The sequence below is a fragment of the Tursiops truncatus genome, chromosome 5 (assembly GCF_011762595.2).
Source record: "Tursiops truncatus isolate mTurTru1 chromosome 5, mTurTru1.mat.Y, whole genome shotgun sequence".
Classification (NCBI taxonomy): Eukaryota; Metazoa; Chordata; class Mammalia; order Artiodactyla; family Delphinidae; genus Tursiops; species Tursiops truncatus.
This window is the reverse complement of record NC_047038.1, coordinates 12908646-12930276: the sequence shown is the minus strand read 5'-3', so window position 1 is coordinate 12930276 and position 21631 is coordinate 12908646. Positions and strand designations below refer to the sequence as shown.

Here is a 21631-nt window from a genome sequence, read left to right as displayed (position 1 = left end):
TGTGACATTAAATGCACCAACATTTTGCATTATACGGGTTCCAGAAGAAGAGAGAGAGAAAGGACCCGAAAAAATATTTGAAGAGCTTATAGTGGAAAACTTCCCCAACTTGGGAAAGGAAAGAGCCACACAAGTCCAGGAAGTGCAGAGTCTCAGGCAGGATAATTGCAAGGAGAAACAATCTGAGACACATAGTAATCAACCTGACAAAAATTAAAGACAAAAAATTATTAAAAGTAACAAGGGAAAAATGATAAATAACATACAAGGGAACTCCCATAAAGTTAACAGCTGATTTCTCAGCAGAAACTCTACAAGCTGGAAGGGAGTGGCACGATATATTTAAAGTGATGAAAGGGAAGAAGCTACAACCAAGATTACTCTAACTAGCAAGGATCTCATTTAGATTTGATGGAGAAATCAAAAGCTTTACAGATGAGCAAAAGCAAAGAGAATTCAGCACCACCAAACCAGCTCTACAACAAATGCTAAAGGAACTTCACTAAATGGGAAACACAAGAGAAGAAAAGGACCTACAAAAACAAACCCAAAACAATTAAGAAAATGGTCATAGGAACATACATATTGATAATTACCTTAAATGTGAATGAGTTAAATGCTCTAACCAAAAGATACAGGCTCACTGAATGGATACAAAAACAAGACATATATATATATATATATATATATATATATATATATATATATATATATATATATATGCTGTCTACAAAAGACCCACTTCAGACCTAGGGACACATACAGGCTGAAAGTGAGGGGATGGAAAAGATATTCCATGCAAATGGAAATCAAAAGAAAGCTGGAGTAGCAATTCTCATATCAGGCAAAATAGACTTTAAAATAAAGAATGTTACAAGAGACAAGGAAGGACACTACATAATGATCAAGGGATCAATCCAAGAAGAAGATATAACAATTATAAATATATATGCACCCAACATAGGAGCACCTCAATACATAAAGCAAATGCTAACAGCTATACAAGAAGAAATCGACAGTAACACAATAACAGAGGGATAATTTAACACCTCACTTACACCAATGGACAGATCATCCAGACAGAAAATTAATAAGGAAACACAAGCTTTAAATGATGCAATAGACCAGATTGATTTAATTGATATTTGTAGGACATTCCATCCAAAAACAGCAGATTACACTTTCTTTTCAAGTGCACACAGAACGTTCTTCAGGATAGATCACATCTTGGGTCACAAATCAATCCTCAGTAAATTTAAGAAAATTGTAATCATATCAAGCATCTTTTCCGACCACAACACTATGAGATTAGAAAGAAATTACAGGGAAAAAAACTTTAAAAACACAAACACATGGAGGCTAAACAATATGATACTAAATAACCAAGAGATCATGAAAAAATGAAAGAGGAAATCAAAAAATACCTTGAGACAAATGACAACGAAAACAAGACGATCCAAAAGCTATGGGATGCAGCAAAAGCAGTTCTAAGAGGGAAGTTTATAGCTATACAAGCCTACCTCAAGAAACAAGAAAAATCTCACATAAACAATCTAACCTTACACCTAAAGGAACTACAAAAAGAACAAACAAAACCCAAAGTTAGTAGAAGGAAAAATATCATAAAGATCAGAGCAGAAATAAATGAAATAGAAACAAAGAAAACAATAGCAAAGATCAATAAAACTAAAAGCTGGTTCTTTGAGAAGATAAACAAAATGGATGAACCTTTAGCCAGACTCATCAAGAAAAAGAGAGAGAGAACTCAACACAATAAAACTAGAAATGAAAAAGGAGAAGTTACAATGGACACCACAGAAATACAAAGCATCATAAGACTACTACAAGCAACTCTATGCCAATAAAATGGACAACCTGGAAGAAATGGACAAATTCTTAGAAAGGTATCACCTTCCAAGACTGAAACAGGGAAAAAGATAAAATATGAACAGACCAATCACAAGTAATGAAACTGTGATTAAAAATCTTCCCAAAAACAAAAGTCTAGGACCAGATGGCTTCACCAGTGAATTATATCAAACATGTAGAGAAGAGGTAACACCAATCTTTCTCAAACTCTTCCAAAAAACTGCAGAGGAAGGAACACTCCCAAACTCACTCCACGAGGCCACCATCATCACCATGATACCAAAACCAGAGAAAGATACTTCAAAAAAAGAAAATTATACACCAATATCACTGATGAATATAGATGCAAAAATCCTCAACAAAATACTAGCAAACAGAATCCAACAACACATTAAAAGGATCACCATGATCAAGTGGGGTTTATCCCAGGGATGCAAGGATTCTTCAGTATATGCAAATCAATCAATGTGATACACCATATTAGCAAATGGAAGAATAAAAACCATATGATCATCTCAATAGATGCAGAAAAAGCTTTTGACAAAGTTCAACACCCATTTATGATAAAAACTCACAGGAAAGTGGGTATAGAGGGAACCTACCTCAACATAATAAAGGCCATATATGACAAACCCACAGCAAACATCATTCTTAATGGTGAAAAACTGCAAGCATTTCCTCTAAGATCAGGAAAAAGACATATGTCCACTCTCACCACTATTGTTCAACATCGTTTTGGGAGTCCTAGCCATGGCAATCGGAGAAGAAAAAGAAATAAAAGGAATACAAGTTTGAAAAGAAGAAGTAAAACTGTCACTCTGCAGATGACATGATACTATACACAGAGAATCCTAAAGATGCCACCAGGAAACTACTAGAGCTAATCAATGAATTTGGTAAAGTTGCAGGATACAAAATTAATGCACAGAAATCTCTTGCATTCCTATACACTAACAACGAATGATCAGAAAGAGAAATTAAGGAAACACTCCCATTCACCATTGCAACAAAAAATAAAATACCTAGGAATAAACCTACCTAAGGAGGTAAAAGACCTATACTCAGAAAATTATAAGACACTGATGAAAGAGATAAAAGATGACACAAACAGATGGAGAAATATACCGTGTTCTTGTATTGGAAGAATCAGTATTGTGAAAATGACTCTACTACACAAAGCAATCTACAGATTCAATGCAATCCCTATCAAATTACTAATGGCATTTTTTACAGAAGTAGAACAAGAGATCCTAAAATTTGTATGGAGACACAAAAAAACCCGAATAGCCAAAGCAATCTTGAGGGAAAAAAACAGAGCTAGAGGACTCAGACTCACTGACTTCAGACTATACTACAAAGCTACAGTAATCAAGACAATATGGCACTGGCACAAAAAAAGAAATATAGATCAGTGGAACAGGATAGAAAGCCCAGAGATAAATCCACACAACTATGGTCTACTAATCTATGACAGAGGAGGCAAGGATATACAATGGAGATTAGACAGTCTCTTCAGTGAGAGGTGCAAAGATAACTGGACAGCTACATGTAAAAGAATGAAATTAGAACACTCCCTAACACCATACACAAAATTAAACTCAATATGGATTAAAGACCTAAATATAAGACTGGATACTCTAAAACTCATTGAGGAAAATCTAGGAAGAACACTCTTTTACATAAATCACAGCAAGATCTTTTTTGACCCACCTCCTAGAGTAATGGAAATAAAAATAAAGAAATGGGGCCTAATGAAACTTGAAAGCTTTTGCACAGCAAAGGAAACTATAAACAAGATGAAAAGACAACCCTCTGAATGGGAGAAAATACTTGCAAATGAAGCAACTGACAAAGGATTAATCTCCAAAATATATAAACAGCTCATGCAGCTCAATATTAAAAAACAAACAACCCAATGAAGAAATGGGCAGAAGACCTAAATAGACATTTCTCCAAAGAAGACATACAGATGGCCAAGAAGCACATGAAAAGCTGCTCAACATCACTAGTTATTAGAGAAATGCAAATGAAAACTACAATGAGGCATCACCTCACACCAGTTAGAATGGGCATCATCAGAACATCTACAAACAACAAATGCTGGAGAGGGTGTGGAGAAAAGGGAACTCTCTTGCACTGTTGGTGGGAATGTTAATTGATACAGCCACTATGGAGAACAGTCTGGAGGTTACTTAAAAAACTAAAAATAGAACTACCATATGACCCAGCAATCCCACTCTTGAGGATGTATCCAGAGAAAACCATAATTCAAAAAGACACATGCACCCCAATGTTCATTGCAGCACTATTTACAATAGCCAGGTCATGAAAACAACCTAAATGACCATCAACAGACAAATGGATAAAGATGTGGGACATATATACAATGGAATATTACTCAGCCATAAAAAGAATGAAATTGGGTCATTTGTAGATACATGGATGGACCTAGAGAATGTCATACAGAGTGAAGTAAGTCAGAAAGAGAACAAATATCGTATGTTAACGCATATATGTGGAATCTAGAAAAATGGTACAGATGAATTGGTTTGCAAGGCAGAATTAGAGACGCAGATGTAGAGAACAAACATATGGATACCAACAGGGGAAAGCAGGGGTGGTGGGGAGGTGGTGGTGGGATGAATTAGGAGATTGGGATTGACATATATACACTAATATGTATAAAATTGATAACTAATAACCTGCTGTATAAAAAAATAAAATTAAATTTAAAAAATAGAAATAGAGCTGAAAATTTAGGTGAAATTTAGAGTTATGGACAGTGTTTAGCACACCTTTAATTGTAGGTTTTTTAAAAGTTGAAGAAATTTATATAACCTACACAAATGGAGAAAGACAAACCTCTTCCTTTAAACTGTGTAAATGTAAGTGTTCTTGGTCCCACTGTCCCTCATTCTTCGCTTCAGTCTGTTAAGTAGCCTGCAGCTTTTCTGAGAATGAGCTACTGGAAAATCACAAAGAAGATTATATAAAAATTTAAATTGGATGACATTTTAATTTGAAAATGCCCAAACTATCTGCCTAATTTCAACTCTATCATTATGATTCTCTTTTTGTTCACTTAGGCACGGACAGCACCTGGTCCTACTGCTCTCCAACAGGGATTCATTTACAGTGAGTACTACAAATCTTTAATCAAATCAACCTTTGTTTTACAGTGACCATATTTTTAAATGTAGGTTGACATGATTTTGGACATTTGAATATTTATATACTTGTTTAACCTTCATTTTCTTCTCAAAGTTCAAGGAAAAGGAAGCAAATAAAAGGGTTCAAGGGCTTGAGTAGGGCTGAAGTGCATGAGGCTAATATATATACATTTGATGTATCACCGGTGTGGCTGGTTTATGGGCGGATTATTAATATTGCTTGTTGTTTTATGTGTGCTCTTGCACATTGGATTTAATAATGATAACTACAATTCTGGGATTAAAGTTTCTCCTCAGTTCTCTAAAAAGGAGCAGCAGAGAATACTGTGTATTTAGTTGGAAAATCTTAAAATAAACAAGGACACTTCCAACAATGAGGAAGGAGAAATTTTTTTTTAAAGTGAAATAACTTCAAAATAACTGAAAAGTACAGAAAATAATGACACCCACCACTGAGATTTAACATTCCCCACCTCGATTTAACAGATATTAAAAAATAAATCCTTATAGACACAGCCAATAACTATTTCTTATCCCTTATGCTTCCTTCTCTTGGCTCCTCTTCCTACCTTTTCCAGTTTTTTCAACTTTCAGTATTCTAAAGTTGGTTTGTATCATTTTCATAGTGTTTTCTTGCCTTTTTAAACATGTGTGTATCCATAAAAACAGTTTTTTAAATATTTTAAAAGTTTAAAAAATTGTATATTCTTCTTAATAAATTGGGAAGAGCCATTAATTAAGATGTTTTTGTAAATAGAATCAAGGGCAGATATATATATATAGATATAGATATATGGCAAAAGTCAAATATTTTCCAAATTCACGTATTTTGCAGTTGTTCACACGTTTTATTCTAATATGTAAAATTGACATGTTCCTCAATTGGTGGACAATCAGGTCGTGTCCCTAGATTTTTTTTAAATAAATTTATGTATGTATTTATCTTTGGCTGCGTTGGGTCTTCGTTGCTGCATGTGGGCTTTCTCTGGTTGTGGCGAGTGGTGGGCTCTACTCTTTACTGTGGTGCACTGGCTTCTCATTGCAGTGGCTTCTCTTGTGGCAGAGCACAGGCTCTAGGCGTGTGGGCATCAGTAGCTGCAGCACGCGCGGGCTCAGTAGTTGTGGTGCACGGGATTAGCTGCTCTCCAGCATGTGGGATCTTCCCCGACCAGGGATTGAACCCGTGTTCCCTGCATTGGCAGGCGGATTCTTAACCACTTCTCCACCAGGGAAGTCCTTCAGTAGATTTTTAAACCATGTGCCTTTTACAAATAATTTTTTTAATGATAAAATTGCTTTTAAAAAAAAATCTAGGCCTGTGCTCTAGAGCCCGCGAGCCACAACTACTGAGGCCCGTGCGCCTAGAGCCCGTGCTGCGCAACAAGAGAAGCCACCGCAGTGAGAAGCCCGCGCACCGCAATGAAGAGTAGCCCCCGCTCGCTGCAGCTAGAGAAATCCCGCACACAGCAACGAAGACCCAATGAAGCCAAAAATAAAATACATAAATTTAAAAAAAACTACTGAAAGGCTTATAGGACTGAATACAATATACCTTTGGCCCATTATTCCTCCCTCCGGTCTTGTTCCATGGGTAACTGCTTTCAACAGTTTTAGCTGCCTTTTCTAGTTTTCATATTTAAAATACTTGGTGTGTGTCTTGGTAATTCTTTTTAATCATTAAGAAAAGACACAGTAGAAGATGTATCTTTTTTCTAGTAGAAATGCATTCAGGCATAAACTTTTTGTTGTCAAGGATATCTCAGTCAAAGAGTGTGTGCTAAGAAGGTCAAGATTAAAGGTTTGATGTATATGTTGGCCAGTTATTCTCTGTGTGGTCCATGAATATAGATTACAACCCTAACTTTTGTCATGACAGCTTTTCACATGTGTATTCTTTCGGTTTGAAACATCTCAGAAAATGGGGAAGCAAGGAAAAAACCAGAAGTCTGTTGTAAAATTGCTGACAGTGGTAGAAATATAGGACTTAGGAACTGAAATAATGACCTGTCTATAAAAAGTGTAACACGCTATTGAGGAGTTCTCTTCCAGCTCTAGAAACAAAATTCTTAGCAAAGGACCATACCCACTGTATGGACAGTGGCCTTATCACTGGAGTTTACAAAGAATTGCTCACTCTATTAGGATGGCTTGTTTTACTTTGTTTTGTTATTTAAATTTTGGAGCAAGGGGAAATAAAAAGTGGTTCAAGATCTCTTGGCTATTTTATTTAAGAAAAAGTCATGGAAGACTTTTTTGAATTGGAGGACATTTGCATTATTGATCTTACATTGTAAAATATTTCCAAGACTGTTATTTAAAAGTGGTAGTGAGTAGAAAAATTTATAAAGACTAAGCGTTAGCAATTAAAAAAAGTAAAAGGTAGGAAAGAAGATAATTTCTTTTTAATGGTAAGAGAATAATTTGTTATTGGTCATTTGTTTCCCTCAGAACCGTGCCCAGATATAGTCCTATGTTTTTTAAAATATTATTTTATTGTGGTAAAAACAAAAAACATGAGATCTACCTTCTTAAATTTTTGAGTGTATAATATGTTGTTGTTGACTGTAGGTACAGTGTTGTACTGCAGACCCCTAGAGCTTATTCATTTTGCTAAACCAAAACTTTATGCTTATTGATTAGTAATTCGCCATTTCACGTTCCTCCCGCCCCTGGATTTTGCTCTTTGATTCTATGAAGTTGACTATTTTAGACACTTCATGTAAATGGAATCATACTACGTTTGTCTTTCTGTGACTGGCTTATTATTTCCCTTAGCATAATGTCCTCAAGATTCATCCATGTTGTAACATATTGCAGAATTTCCTTCTTTTTAAAAGTCCAAATAATATTTCACTGTATGTATATACTACATTTTCTTTATTCATTCATGGCGGGGAATAATTTTAAGCGAAATAGCAAGACATACTAAAGATTGACTTATCTGTTGAATTTTCTTAGATCAGCACTGTCCAATAGAAATTTCTGTGATGTTGGAAAATGTGCTGTGTATGCTCTGCCCCAAATGGTAGCCACTAGCCACACGAAATGTGGCTATTGCAACTGAGAAACTAAATTTTAACTTTATTTAATTTTAATTAATTCAAATTTAAGTTTAAATTGCCAGGTGTGGCTAATGGCTACAGTATTGAACAGTGAAGTTCTAGAAAAAGTATCACATAGACAGAGGTATGACATCTTCTCTTTTCTTTTCTTTTTATTATTTTTTAATAAGTGGCAGAGTGACAGTCAAACCCACTCTGGCTCTAGAACTCTTTTTTTTTTAATTAATTTGTTTATTTTTGGCTGCCTTAGGTCTTCCTTGCTGCGCGTGGGTTTTCTCTAGTTGCGGCGAGCAGGGGCTACTCTTTGTTGCAGTGCATGGGCTTCTCATTATGGTGGCTTCTCTTGTTGTGGAGCAGGGCCCTAGGTGCATGGGCTTCAGTAGTTGTGGCATGAGGGCTCAGTAGTTGTGGCTCACAGGCTCTAGAGTGCAGGCTCAATAGTTGTGGCACACGGGCTTAGTTGCTCCGTGGCATGTGGGATCTTCCCGGACCAGGGATGGAATCCATGTCCCCTGCACTGGCAGGCGGATTCTTAACCACTGCTCCACCAGGAACGTCCCCTCTTTTGTTTTAAATGTAATTGTGCTTTTTGATCCTTAATGTGCTTGAGAAGACATGAATATAGCTAGCATTCCAATTGTGAAAGTAGAAAGGAGAGAAAAGTTATGAAAGGAATGTTTTAAAAAACCAATCTATGTATTGTTTGAGAATGACTTAATATAAAACATGCTGGTTTAATACCATTAAATTACATATATATGTGCATATAAATATATAAAATATGATAAAAATAAAAATTTAACATATGCACACTAAGCTACATAATATAAAGCTACCTAATATATATACTGCTAATTTAATACCATTAAACTGTGTGTTTATATACTTATGTTATAGATACATGATATATATTATATCTGACAAAAAAGAATATATGTACTAAAATCAACTCTAGAAGATGTGGGTATCATAATATTAACGAAAATTAAGGGTAATTTGAAATTTTGGTGGTCTTGTGCACATTTATGCTATCTACCAATAAAGAATTCAGAGTAATTAAGATAGAGGAAAAAACAAGGGAGAGTGACGGAGGGAAAGACCCATTAAAACAACTTGGGTCTCTTGCAAGACAGGATACTGCTTGATAAAGTGTGAAGAGAGGATAGAAGAAGGAACAAAACAATTCTTGAAATCTGTCCTTTTGAGTATTTTGAGTTAGAATGAACCAGAATTGATAGAGGCCTGCTTTCACTAATGAGCATTTAATTGTCCTGTGCAATGTTCCAATAATGAAAATACATTAATTGACAATTGATATTCTTATAAAGTAAGACTAAAAGGATTGAGATAGAATTTTCTGCAATGTAAGTGATGAACATTGGAGTCAAATGGACATGGGTACAAACTCCGAGCCAGCTCTGTTGCTTAGTTGCTGTGTGACTTTGGATGAGTGACCTAACCTTTCTGACACTCAGTTTCCTTTATCTGTGAATTGGAGAGAATAAAAACAATCACTTCAAAGGTTTTTAGAGATGATGAAATGAGACAATGAATGTCAGACAGTATATTAAAAGTTTAGTGCATAGGATAAGCCTTCAAATTGTAGTTAATATTAACTATTGATGAAAATGTTAAAAGAAATATAAATTAGAGGAAGCAGAGCATTGCAAATTCCATGTGTTGCATTTCAAGTATGGTGATGAAAATATAACTTAGCAAATACTTTTGAAAAAGAGATACTATCCAAATAAAGATGAATGGAGGTATGGAAAATTCCTGAGGGAAAAGTGTGAAATTTATGAATTTGAAGTAAGGAGGTTATTAGAGAAGATGTGAAAATTTTATTATAATTTAAAATCTCAGGAGGAAGGTTATGGAAATGGAGAAAATGGTGCTTTAAAAAAAGAAGATTTATGGAGTGGGAAGGAAGCCTGAGTTGATAGGAAGTAGAAATGGAGAAAGTACTTGGTTGTAGAATGCACACATGTTTTTAGGCTTTCTGGGAACAAGGCAAGGAAAATAGTCCATCATGATCACTGAGATCCTACATACAAAAAGGATAAACTCCATAAAAGACCTATCTGAAGGCTTTTTCCATACACTATAATATCCCAGTGATGAAAGAAGAAATTTTTAAGAAGTGGCAGGAAATCAGAAATCGATAAGACACATGTATGCTTTATATCTACTATATAAAGCACTTTCCCCTAATTCATCTCCATAGTATTCTCTTAAATCCTTTCTTGTTTGATTTCTAATAGGAAAACTCTACACTTGCAGCTCCTTTTTCTTATGTGTGTTTATTTCTCAGAATCTTGTATTTTGGTTTTTGTGTGTTGAAGTTATCTTGGTCAACAGATTTAATGGAATTTTCTCATTCTTCCTGATTTCTATGCAGCATGTGACATTGATGATCATTTCTTTCTTCTTGAGATTCTTTTCAGACTCCTCCTATTCTCTGATTAGTCCTTTCTGATCTCATTATTTTCTTTAATTCCAGCCCTCCAAATATGTCTTCTCTTTGTTTCTGCTGTTAGGTCTCTTGTTTTTACATCCCCACTGTGACCATCTGATCCTCTTCCATGCCTTCAACCTTAATTTCTGTTCAGATTTCTCAAACATCTATATAACTGGGCTAAAGTTTTCTCCAGAGTATCAGTCCTACATTCCTATTAATGTTTACTGCGTATCTGCATCTGGGTATCCTGACAGCAACTCAGACTTAACATTACTGAAACTAACTTATCAATTTCCAGGTCTTGGTTGTGCACCTCTATCTAAAGTTGCACCATTATTTTCTAAATCAGGCAGACAAGAAACTTCTGCCATCTTTGATTGTTCCATCTCTCTTGCCTGTTATATACAACCAGTTGCCATGCCTTGTAACTTTGCGGAGTTTTGTTATGCAGCGGTCCGTGAAGTAGTGTGAATGACCACTGAATGGAATTACTATATATTGAACCAAACGTAACAAATAGTGATTAGAAGGTCCATTAGAACCCTAGGCATTCCCTAATAGTAGGTTAGTCATGTGAGGGAATGAGTATTGGAAATAAAGCCTGGCTGGACCATAAAGTAGGAAGTTATGGAAGATGGAGAGAGCAAACGGCCATGGGCCCAGGAAACTAGGCATTCACATAATCTCCAACCTCTTGACAAATGCAGCGCTTGAGCCATGCGTCTCAGAACAGGTGCCTCTGCAAAGCTTTGTTAGAGTTCTGTGAATAGCAATGTCTGTGTAAACATCTCTGAATATCCTAACAGATTCTCAGTGCTATTTGGATATGAATAGGACAAGAGAAAAACATTTAGTTAAAAATTACAGATATGATTTCTTTAATTTTCTTTTTTTTTCCCACAATAGAACATTTGAAAGGAAGTGATTTGAAGAGCAAGCTGGGCCTTTGTGATTGGCCCAAATAAAGTATAGTGTAGTGTTGTATTTTGTTGCCTTCCTGCTTTTAATAAATAGAGGCCACATTTTATCAGCTGTTTTCCTGAACCACACTACCTGGCATCTCAGGGTTACATTTTGGTCATTTGTTTTTTTTTTTTAACTCCCTTCCCTTCTCCAGTGGGTTGATAACAATATAGCAATGCCCATTTATGCAGTATCTTTTATTTTTAAGTAAAGCAAATGGATTTTTGCATCTTGCCTTACTGACAAGTTTGCAAATTACCAATCTTTGCTCTTTTTTCTCCCTCCCAATTTTTCATGGTGGTAATTAAGGACTGTAAATTTCACTTTATCATTTGTGTTAGGAATAGTAGCATAAATCATAGTAATAGCACCGTTCATTTCAGTAATGCCAGCCTGCCTGCAAATCACTTGTAAATTTGTTCCATGGCTGTACCTCTATCAAATTAATCAAAAAACCACGTGCATACATTTCCTGAGCTTATTTCGAAGGCTTAGTAACAGTGAGGAAGAAAGACCATTGCTGACCTTTGCATTTTTATTTATTTGTGAGCTCTGAATGGCTCGTGCATACATTTTCGTTTTGAACCCTGGCTAACATCTAACTGAGCATTGTATGTAATGCTTTTTTTTTTTTTTAAACACAGGTTGGGATTTGTGCCCCAAATAATATACCTGCCAGATCGTCCTACTGTGGTTCATACGTAGTAATAATAATGTTTGATTGGACATAAAATTGTATTCCATTTAAGAATTTGTGAGAAGTAATACTTTTCTGCTGAAAAAGGATTTTTCAAGTGAGCATAATTGTTTTCAACGTTGGGAAGTTAGGCAACAGTCACTTACGCTTGTCCCCTGTACCCAGGAAGGTGATACCAATGTGTTATTCTGAATATGGAGGAAAAAAGAGAATCTTTCCTTATGTTCCTGCTTATGCTTTCTGGACAATAGCTAAGACAACTCCAGTTCAGGTGAGGCTGGCTCCAGTGCACTGTTTATATAACATGTTGAGTTCTATCCTGGATATAGTGTCTTCTTTGGGGGAACTTCCTGATGTACAATATTCATGTCCAGCTTACTTCTAACTTATTGATCCTGCCCTAAGAGGAGAAAGGGGAATTTAAATTTAGTAATGGCTTACTGTTAGTCTTACGCTGAGTCAAACATTCTTAGAGGAAAAAACACAGGTTATTTATTTTAATTTTACATTTTGGAATTACGAAGATGAGACAAAATCCAGTTCTAGAGCTCAGATAATAAAAATATAATAATAAACATGATTTATAACTTTATATTTTTATGTATACTTTCCTTCGATTTCTGTTTCTGATATATAAGCTTGGTTTTGAGAAGTTATTACCTGTATGTGGACTCAGTATTTCAGTGAGTTTTCATTGTAGAGTCTTTAAGGTTAGCATAAGAAATCAGACATAAGTATAGGGGTCTTAACTTTCATAAACAGCTTGCTTTTGCATCTAATTAAAAAGATAATGACAAGGTTCCTTTAAATTCTTAGTAGTTATAGTATTTAGTTTTAGTCTCTGTATATTTTCCACTCTAGTCTCTACTGTTTAAATAGTCTATATTGAAGACTTCACACTTGTGAAGTTGGAATAGTCTTTTGAGCAAATCCACTCACTACTTTTTCTGTTCTCCCTGGATGAACGTGTAATTGGCAATAATTTACTTCAAAGAAACTCTTTTATTAGAAAAAGAAGAGACAAAAGCAACAGATGGCCTTGAATCTTGCTATTCTCTAAAGAAATTAAAGAAATAAAGAAGTACATATTTTATTTCTATGTAGCAAAATCAGAAAGCCCAGAGTGAGTTTGATATATTTTGAAATACTGTTAAATAATTCTTTCAGTAACCGTTTTATAATTTAGTTCTAGGTATATATGCAATAATTCTCGTGGAGAAAAAGCTTTGGAAATCAATGGATTAAAATATCAGGAAATTAAGTAGAGGTTTTAAAGAGTGACAGTTCTGATTACTATGGACTCTTCATGTGTGTGGAAGAAGCTAGTCTTGAAAACATCTGAAAGCATACCCACAAAATAAATATTTTTTATCTGTAGATCCATACATTAAAAATATATTTGTAAATGTGTTTATAAATATGTATAAGATTAAAGCATTTTTTCATTGTCTAGTGTTGCAGTAATCCACTTTACCTAATATGAGAGAGAATAAATTAAAACTAATTTAGCCACAGGGAATCTTTTTAGCCTGTTGGATTTACTCTACTTATGAGACTGTAAAATATTTTAGTGTTACTTGTTAAGGATAAAAGCAATAAAATTACATCTTGAAAGCCATCACATTTCATTTAACAATAAACCAGTGATTAACTGATAGGTTCTCAAAGATGGTGGAATAATGATCTTTCCTTCTACTCCTTTCACCTCTATTCTCTTCTCAAATAAATCATTTCCAGACTGTCAGCAAGCATGAGAAACTTCTAGCTAAAGACCTTTCTCTCTTGAAGACGCTGAAAAGAGGGGCTTAGAGTGAAAAGTGCCATAACTACAATAGTAATCGCATTCTACCAAGGATAAATAACAATTGCAAAGCCTGACAGTGAAGAGTACAGAGAGGAATTCAAGTGACTAAACCTCAAATAAAGGATTATCCTTGTTTGTGAGGAATCTGTTCCAGTAAGAAATCAATCTAGGAACCTCTGCATACAAAAGCAGCTGGGCAGTTTTTTGAGCTATGGGGAAACTGCCACTGAGACCAGTAATCCTAACTGGGCAGTGACCTGCCAACAGGTCTTCAGGCCCCAGCAATAGACCTTTTTCTGTACAGTTATTAGGCCCTGAGTCTGTTTATTTAGAGAGCAGCTGTTCTAAATCAGTGACACTCACACTGTCATTAAAATAAATCTGGTACTATATTTTTTACAGCTCTATTAATTTTACCATTTAACTTTCTACTTTGTAAAAGTGGAAAAATGAAAACTGAGAACTGTGAGTATATTGTTTGTTAAGTAGATGCTAACCGGATTAAAATCCCATCAACAGTTGTAGTGGTAACTGAAGCAAAGTGACAGATTTAACACTGCTGTCTACTTATGTGTCAAATAGAGTTAAATGTTTTGCTGAATTCTTAAAATGGTTTGGCTCTGTAGTATCTAGCATAATCTACACTGAAAATTGGAGCACAATTTTGTCTGAATATGTGGAAAAAGGTATGTGCACTTGAGGATCAAGAAAATTGCTACTGAAAGTGGTATGTTAAAAAATGGCTTTGGGGCTTCCCTGGTGGCGCAGTGGTTGAGAGTCCGCCTGCCGATGCAGGGGACACGGGTTCGTGCCCCGGTCCGGGAAGATCCCACATGCCGCGGGGCGGCTAGGCCCATAAGCCATGGCCGCTGAGCCAGCACGTCCGGAGCCTGTGCTCTGCAACGAGAGAGGCCACGACAGTGAGAGGCCCACATAACGCAAAAAAAAAAAAAAAAAAAAAAAAAAAAAAAAAAAAAAAAAATGGCTTTGATTAATGAAAACAAAGTTAGTTATTTGAATATATTTGTTAGGCAGAAATGAATTCATTCATTCATTCTTTCATTCATTCATTTACCAGACTTTCACTGAGTACCTTTTGTGGGCCTGGCTCTGTGTTAGGGGCAGAGGATACAAAGTCAAATAACGTGTAGTCTCTGCTCTCTTGGAGCTTTTGCTCCAGTGACATGTATCCACTTTTTCAAAATGTTTTGTTAATTTAGTTAATATTGATTGGATTTCTTAAAAACAAGTTTTCTCCAAATTTTTTTTGGTATATGTTTTCTTTATATCTACTTTAAATATCTCTGCTTCTGTTTTGGAATAAAAAAATAAAAAGCAGAGCAAAACAAAACAACAAACAACACCAAGCCATGCTACTACACTGGGAGTCTTAGCTCCGAAAGGAAGAACCTCCTTAGCTCCGAAAGGAAGAAAAAAGATTTTTCTTCTATGTTAGAAACTATACCTTTTCTTTGAGGATGGTTCTTTAGGTTAGAAGTTCATTGATACACCAGTGCCACCTGCAAAATCTGCTACAATGTTAATAAACTAATACATTTCACATTTTTAGCTGTAGGTGTACAATTTTATGGGGCATTATTATAAAGGTTTAAATAAGAAGAATTTGGTCTTTATGTGAGAGCCATTACAATCCTTCCCAAATAGTAAATATTACTATTTGAAGAAAGAAAATAGGCTATTAAACTGCGTTGAAGTCATCAATGTCAACTTTCAACTTTTCTGGCTCAGGTTTACCTGTATTTAGTATTATGAGTTCTACTCTGATTGAACACCCTTGGCATTATGTATGGGGCTTGATAAATATGGGGATTCACTGGCTGATTCATTCATTCAACAAATATTTTGTGAGCATTTACCACATACAGGGTGTTGTTCATGTGGCTGGGGTTATATGTGTGAAAAAGACCGTCAGAGCTCCTTCCTTCAAGGACCTCACATTCCAGGGGAAGTCTTGACTAGCAAAGAGTTCAGGTGGGGAAAATCCTAATGATTCTGTCCACAGAATGAACTATCTATCTTCAGGGAATGAAACACTGCAGTGTGGGACTTAATAGCTCATACATTATTCTTTTAACTGATACTTAGTGTGCATCTACTGTGTGCAAGGCACTGTTCTAGGCATTGGATCTTCTCTTAATATTCAGATTTAGGAGATCTTGAATGGCTCCTAGGAATTTGTATTTTTCTAAATACCTTACAATCACGCAATTTTTTTAAAATGACCACTTTAATCAATTCCTCTCAAATATAAATGATCTTGGCTAGGTTTGTAATAAGAACTATGTGACAGAAAATTCACAGTGGGAAGCAACAGCTAGTACACTATGATGATGCCTTCTATTATGTGTTGCTAATTGATAGAAGACTATTGTAATCTTTTTTTTTTTTTTGGCCACGCTATGCGGCTTGTGAGATCTTAGTTCCCTGACCAGGGATCAAACCCTGGCAGTTGAAGCACAGAGTCCTAACCACTGGACCACCAGGAAATTCTCTATTGTAATCTTAATCAGGCAAAGTTGATGGCCAAGATGGTGTTTCAGGAAGAATGTTGAAGAGCTTCACTTATTTTCTTGCTGGAATGAAAATCTATCCTAGTTACAAAGAAACTGTGCAGGAATGCCTCAGTGAGAGGCAAAGCTTTTCTCAAACAAGCTTCTCTGGTTCTACTCAAATGCTTAAACAAGCCCTTCTCCGACATTGCAGAAATAGTCACCATAAACCTTGAAGAGATTGTCCTGCAATATTTTTGAGGACCAGATTTTAATGTGGCTCCTGAATCAGGTTTGAATTTTTCCAATTAAAAAAAAAATAAACCATGAGCAGTTCAGCAGGAAAAACAAGTAGGGTTTGAGAGGGTAGGTGGCAGGCTGATGATGCTGCAGTTGGGGAGTCCAGGGAGCTCTCTTTTGTGGTAACACATAAATGGCACATTGGTTCCCTCTTGCAGCTACTACATGGAATCTTTTGCTTCACCACTTAGAGCAAAATTTAAAGAATTTAGCAGCAGAATATCCAGATGTTGGGAGGTAGAGGAAGGGAAGGGCTGGGGGTGGGCGAAGAGCACAGAAATAGCTACTTCAATCTATGACAAGCACGTTTACAGTTTTTCTTAGGATCTTGCCTGCTGCCTAATATAACAGGAAGGTCACTTTGACAGAGTCACTTTGAGAAGCAAGAAAGATGATACTGTGAATAATTAAGGATGTTAAATCAACCACAGTCATACAGTTCCCTTTGAATATACTCATTTATTCGTATATTACTTGGCCTAATGCTCATTAGTCATTCCACAAATGTTAAGTGTGCTAGACAATGGGAACATGTTGGTGTAGAAGGTAGGCATCCTCTTTGACCTCTTAGAATTGTACTCTTCTCAAGCAGAAGGGAATAGCAGATGGTAAATAAAAAGGTTATTCAGCTGGATAATGATTTACTGCTATAGTCTGTGTTCTAAACATAAATCAGTTTTTCTGCAGTGCTTTCAGCAAATCAAAAACGGCATCCTGTTCTTCTCTTGGTAAATGGTAAAGGGATTTCAGATGATTGCCTTAGGTGTCTGCTGTTACTCAAGAGTCGCTTTTATGCATGTAGCTAGAATATCAGCTCTGTGAGGGCAAGGACTTTGTTTTGTTGACCCAGTATGCCCAGTTCCTTGAAAAGTGTCTGTCACATGGCAGGCATTTAATAAATACTCATTGAATGACAGTCCAGAGCTTGATAAAGTCAGGAATTGATTTAAGTTTCTTGATATAGAAGCAAGTGGAATGAGGAGAAGATAATGGTGTTCTATTTAGATCCTAACATTTGTTGAAGCTCAGTGGGCTCAGATCTTTATAAAAATATCTTTTTTCGAAAATGGCTTTTGGAAAAATGGCATCCGTATGATACACTTAGCATGTTAAAATGAATCAAGAAATTATAGTCGTAATGGAGAACTCTTAGGAATTTCTGTTTTGAAAGTAGGTCAAGCAAGTTACTCAAGTTCGTCCTGGCCGCAGAATAGTATATTGTATTCCATTAATTTGACAATGGACCCTTTATTTTTATAGTGCTCTTAAAAAAAAAAAAAATTCTAAAAGGGAGACAACTATTGGCAGCTCTATGGAGTTACAGTAGAGCTAGTTCCGGAGCATCCCTGGATAAAATTCCTCACATACTTTCTTCTCTAGATGCAGAGTAGACTGTCAAGGGAAATGACTGTGATCAGTGGAATATGTTTATCATAGATTATCATAGATTTTGGCTTAGTCTCTTCACAGAGGTTGTCAGTTGTCCTGTGGACAACACTGTTACAGCAGTTCTCCGAACAGTTTTTAAAAATTGAGTTTTCTCAGTCTCTGAGGGAGAGCAGAGAGGGTAATTTGGCTCTTGACCAGCACTTTTTCCAAATGGGTAATTTTTAGAATGGGATTGTCAGTGATTCTGGCCAACTTCAGTTGATATTAGATTCTTCATTAGGGTTGACAGGATCTGTCTGGGAACGGGGAAGGAAGTCTACGGGGAGATAATCTAAGTAAAAAAGGAATCCAGTATTCTCTATCTGGGACATGGATTGTTTCCAAAACCTATCCCTTTTATGCCTTATATTAATAAGCATTAATGAGATGAACCATTTAGAAAGGTAAAAATTGATGTCAGCAAAAAATTTCTAAAAACTTACTTACAAAACTGATAAAATAGTTGTTGATGAATGAGTGAACGTGACCAATATAATAAATATGATCAGCTTCTGAAATGGTGACAAAGAATGAAATAATTAACTCGAGCAGGTAGGGGCATATGAATTCCATTAGAACTTGTCTCTGTGATTCAGGTCAGGTTCCTTGGGCTAAGGTGACTGCTTAACAGGTCTCCATAGTCTGGGTTTGCCTGCCAGGGATCAGCATAGATATTAACAACTACAATAAATTTAGGGCTAATGAGCAAACAAAGCAGTTTCCGTTGCTTTTCCTTAGAGCTCCAAGCATGAAGAACCAGTGTTTAGGTCAGCAGTATCATTATGCCCTTATAAAAATTAGCTGTTTGTACAAATTGAATCTGACATTTTATATGTTTTATAGAAGACCATAAATACTTTCAACTTTTTATAAATAATAAAACTGTGAATGGGGTGAATACTCAATGGCATTACTAATGGGTCTTCAACTTAGGAACCATGACTGACAAGCTTGCCTTACAAAGCAATTATATCATTTTTGTCTAATTTAAACTTTGGTTCTATTTGTTTAATGCATTAAATCTGCCAGTTGAAAATTATTGCTGTTTTGATTATTTCCTCCTAACTATGAAAGTAAGAGCCAAGTTCACAATTTAAACTCAACACTACCTGGAACCAGTGGAGTGGGATTATATTTCTTCCTTGGGAATATTTTCCACGTGGTATTGATAAAATGAATTCATATGCAATTCATGGATCAGGGATTAGAAGAATTTATGAAGCCCTCTATTCAATGCCACATGAAGAGATGGAAGATGGACAAGGCCTAACTTGTAAGTATGCAAATAATTTGACTATATATTTACTTTCAGGCTTTACCTACAGTGAGTTGTGAGAGGGAGATAAGAGCTTTAACAACAACTCCTTACATTTTTTTATATCCCAGAAATATTTTCATTGCATTTCTGATAATTAGAATAAGTAGCTCTATTCACAAATAGTGAGATTTTTACCAAATTTATTTTAAAATATTTTCTGGTTTATATTTTAAGAGCTAATTGGAATTGAAAATGCCAAGGAACAATTGTAAATTAAGCTTTCTAAAATGTAGAATTAAATCTACCAAGTAACCTTTCTTGTTTATTTCTCAGCCCTCCCTAACTCCAACCCCAAATCCAAACATGGTTCTTTTTGCAAGTATTCCCTATGTATTACATTTTATAAACATTTGAGATTTTTGTTTTGATACCTGTTCATTTCAGATGCTACACATTTTGAGGGGAAGATAATGTAAGCATTCATCATTTTTTTCACAGTGCCTAAAATTAAAAAAACTACACATAACATTGTTAATCAACTACACTCAAACTACACATAACATTGTTAATCAACTATACTCCAATATAAAATAAAAAAGTTAAAAAAATAAACATACATGTAAAATTATAAATATCTAAGTATGTGTAACATGTATACTTATATAGTTTTTTGTATTCTTTATGTATAGCACAGGTGAATTATTTTCAGCATTTTTGTTTGACCTACTTTTTACACTTTAACAACTCTGTCATTTTGCATCAACTCCTACATAATTGGAAATGAATCTACACAGCAGTCACCTTGAATCAGCTTCCTTCAGGCTGTACTAGGCACTGTACAGGACTGTACGATTTCTGTTTGCTTTGATGAATGATAGTAGTAACACTGCCGCTGGTAGTAAAAGCTTGCATACTTTGATAATACATAGGTAAAGCTCATTTTAGAGGAGTGTTGTATGACTGAAAGTACTTAATTAGTATACCGTATTTCTGTGTGAGTTGAGCGTATTTCGTAGTAATCGGGGACTCACAGAAACTACCAATAAGACATGAGAGGATACCTTTATTATTGCATGGCGAACCTTGGATTCATACCATCTTCACATGTCTTAAAATGTGAATTCAACAAACTGCTCATATAAACTTTTTTCAGTGAGATTTGAATTAAGAAAAAAATATATGTATATATAATCATTAATTAGCATAGAAATAATGGTTTCTCACTCCTCAATGAATATTGTGGCAAGTTCTGTACTTGTATACATAAGAAAAATTATACATGTATGTAAAAAAAGATGTAATATGTTATTATAAATATTTTAAAATAAAATAATAGATACGTTAATGAGCAATGTTAAAGTAATTAAAGCATGGATATGTTTTTCTTTTAAATTTTATTTAATGAATAAATAAAACCATGGCTGTGTGTTGAATACTTAAAATTTGAATTTTTTTCTATGTGACCTGAAGCCATCGCCTCGAGTATTTCAAACCTTTCAACTTGAAGTGGATTATGGGAAACAACTGGGAGAAGCCAGACTCAGAGCTGTGGAAGGAGCTTTGCTGTGATCCTTTACCTTCTGACAACACAGGTTATAGCTCGTAACGAAAAGCACTTAACAAATAGAACTCCATGTACCACCACCTTTTGGCCTCAGTTGGACAGCTGAAGTAAAATCATTGTCTGCTACCACTGTAAATGTTCCAACAACACGCTAGAAATAAATCATCTAATTGAACATGACTCTTCTGCCGTATCTTTTACTAATAATGTTTTTTTTTTAAATAAACGATAAGAGAAAATAATTGTTAGGGTGCTTCTTTCCCATCAACTCATCCTTTCTGGCAAGTTTTCTTTTCCCTGAAATAGATCTTTGGAAAATCAAGAAAGAACATGAGATGTTTCTGTTAAAATTCCAGTGATACATTGCATAGTGCTGAGACCTGAAGTAGAAAAATGAACAGCTGTAAATTTTGCCCTAAGGACATTTCAGTGCTTTGAAAACATGGAGGTGAATATTATAGCTTCTAATCAATGTTACACTTTAATACATTATTTAATTTCTAAATATGACAATTTTCTTGTAGGGGTGGCATTGCAGGTCATCTGTC

At 35.3% G+C, this 21631-nt stretch overlaps 1 protein-coding gene across 2 annotated transcripts in view; it reads left to right on the top strand.

Annotated features, from left to right (window-relative positions):
* The window catches only part of C5H4orf33 (chromosome 5 C4orf33 homolog), an 88623-nt gene extending 67337 nt beyond the window's left edge, over positions 1–21286 (top strand). The window contains exons 11-13 of one of the 2 annotated variants that reach the window (XR_012331862.1): positions 4956–5004; positions 19336–19534; positions 20990–21286. The gene's annotated coding sequence lies outside the window, so the exon portion shown is untranslated. The remainder of the gene's footprint in view (positions 1–4955; positions 5005–19335; positions 19535–20989) is intronic. The other variant, XR_012331863.1, reaches the window with a different exon arrangement.
* The last annotated feature ends 345 nt before the right edge of the window (positions 21287–21631 follow it).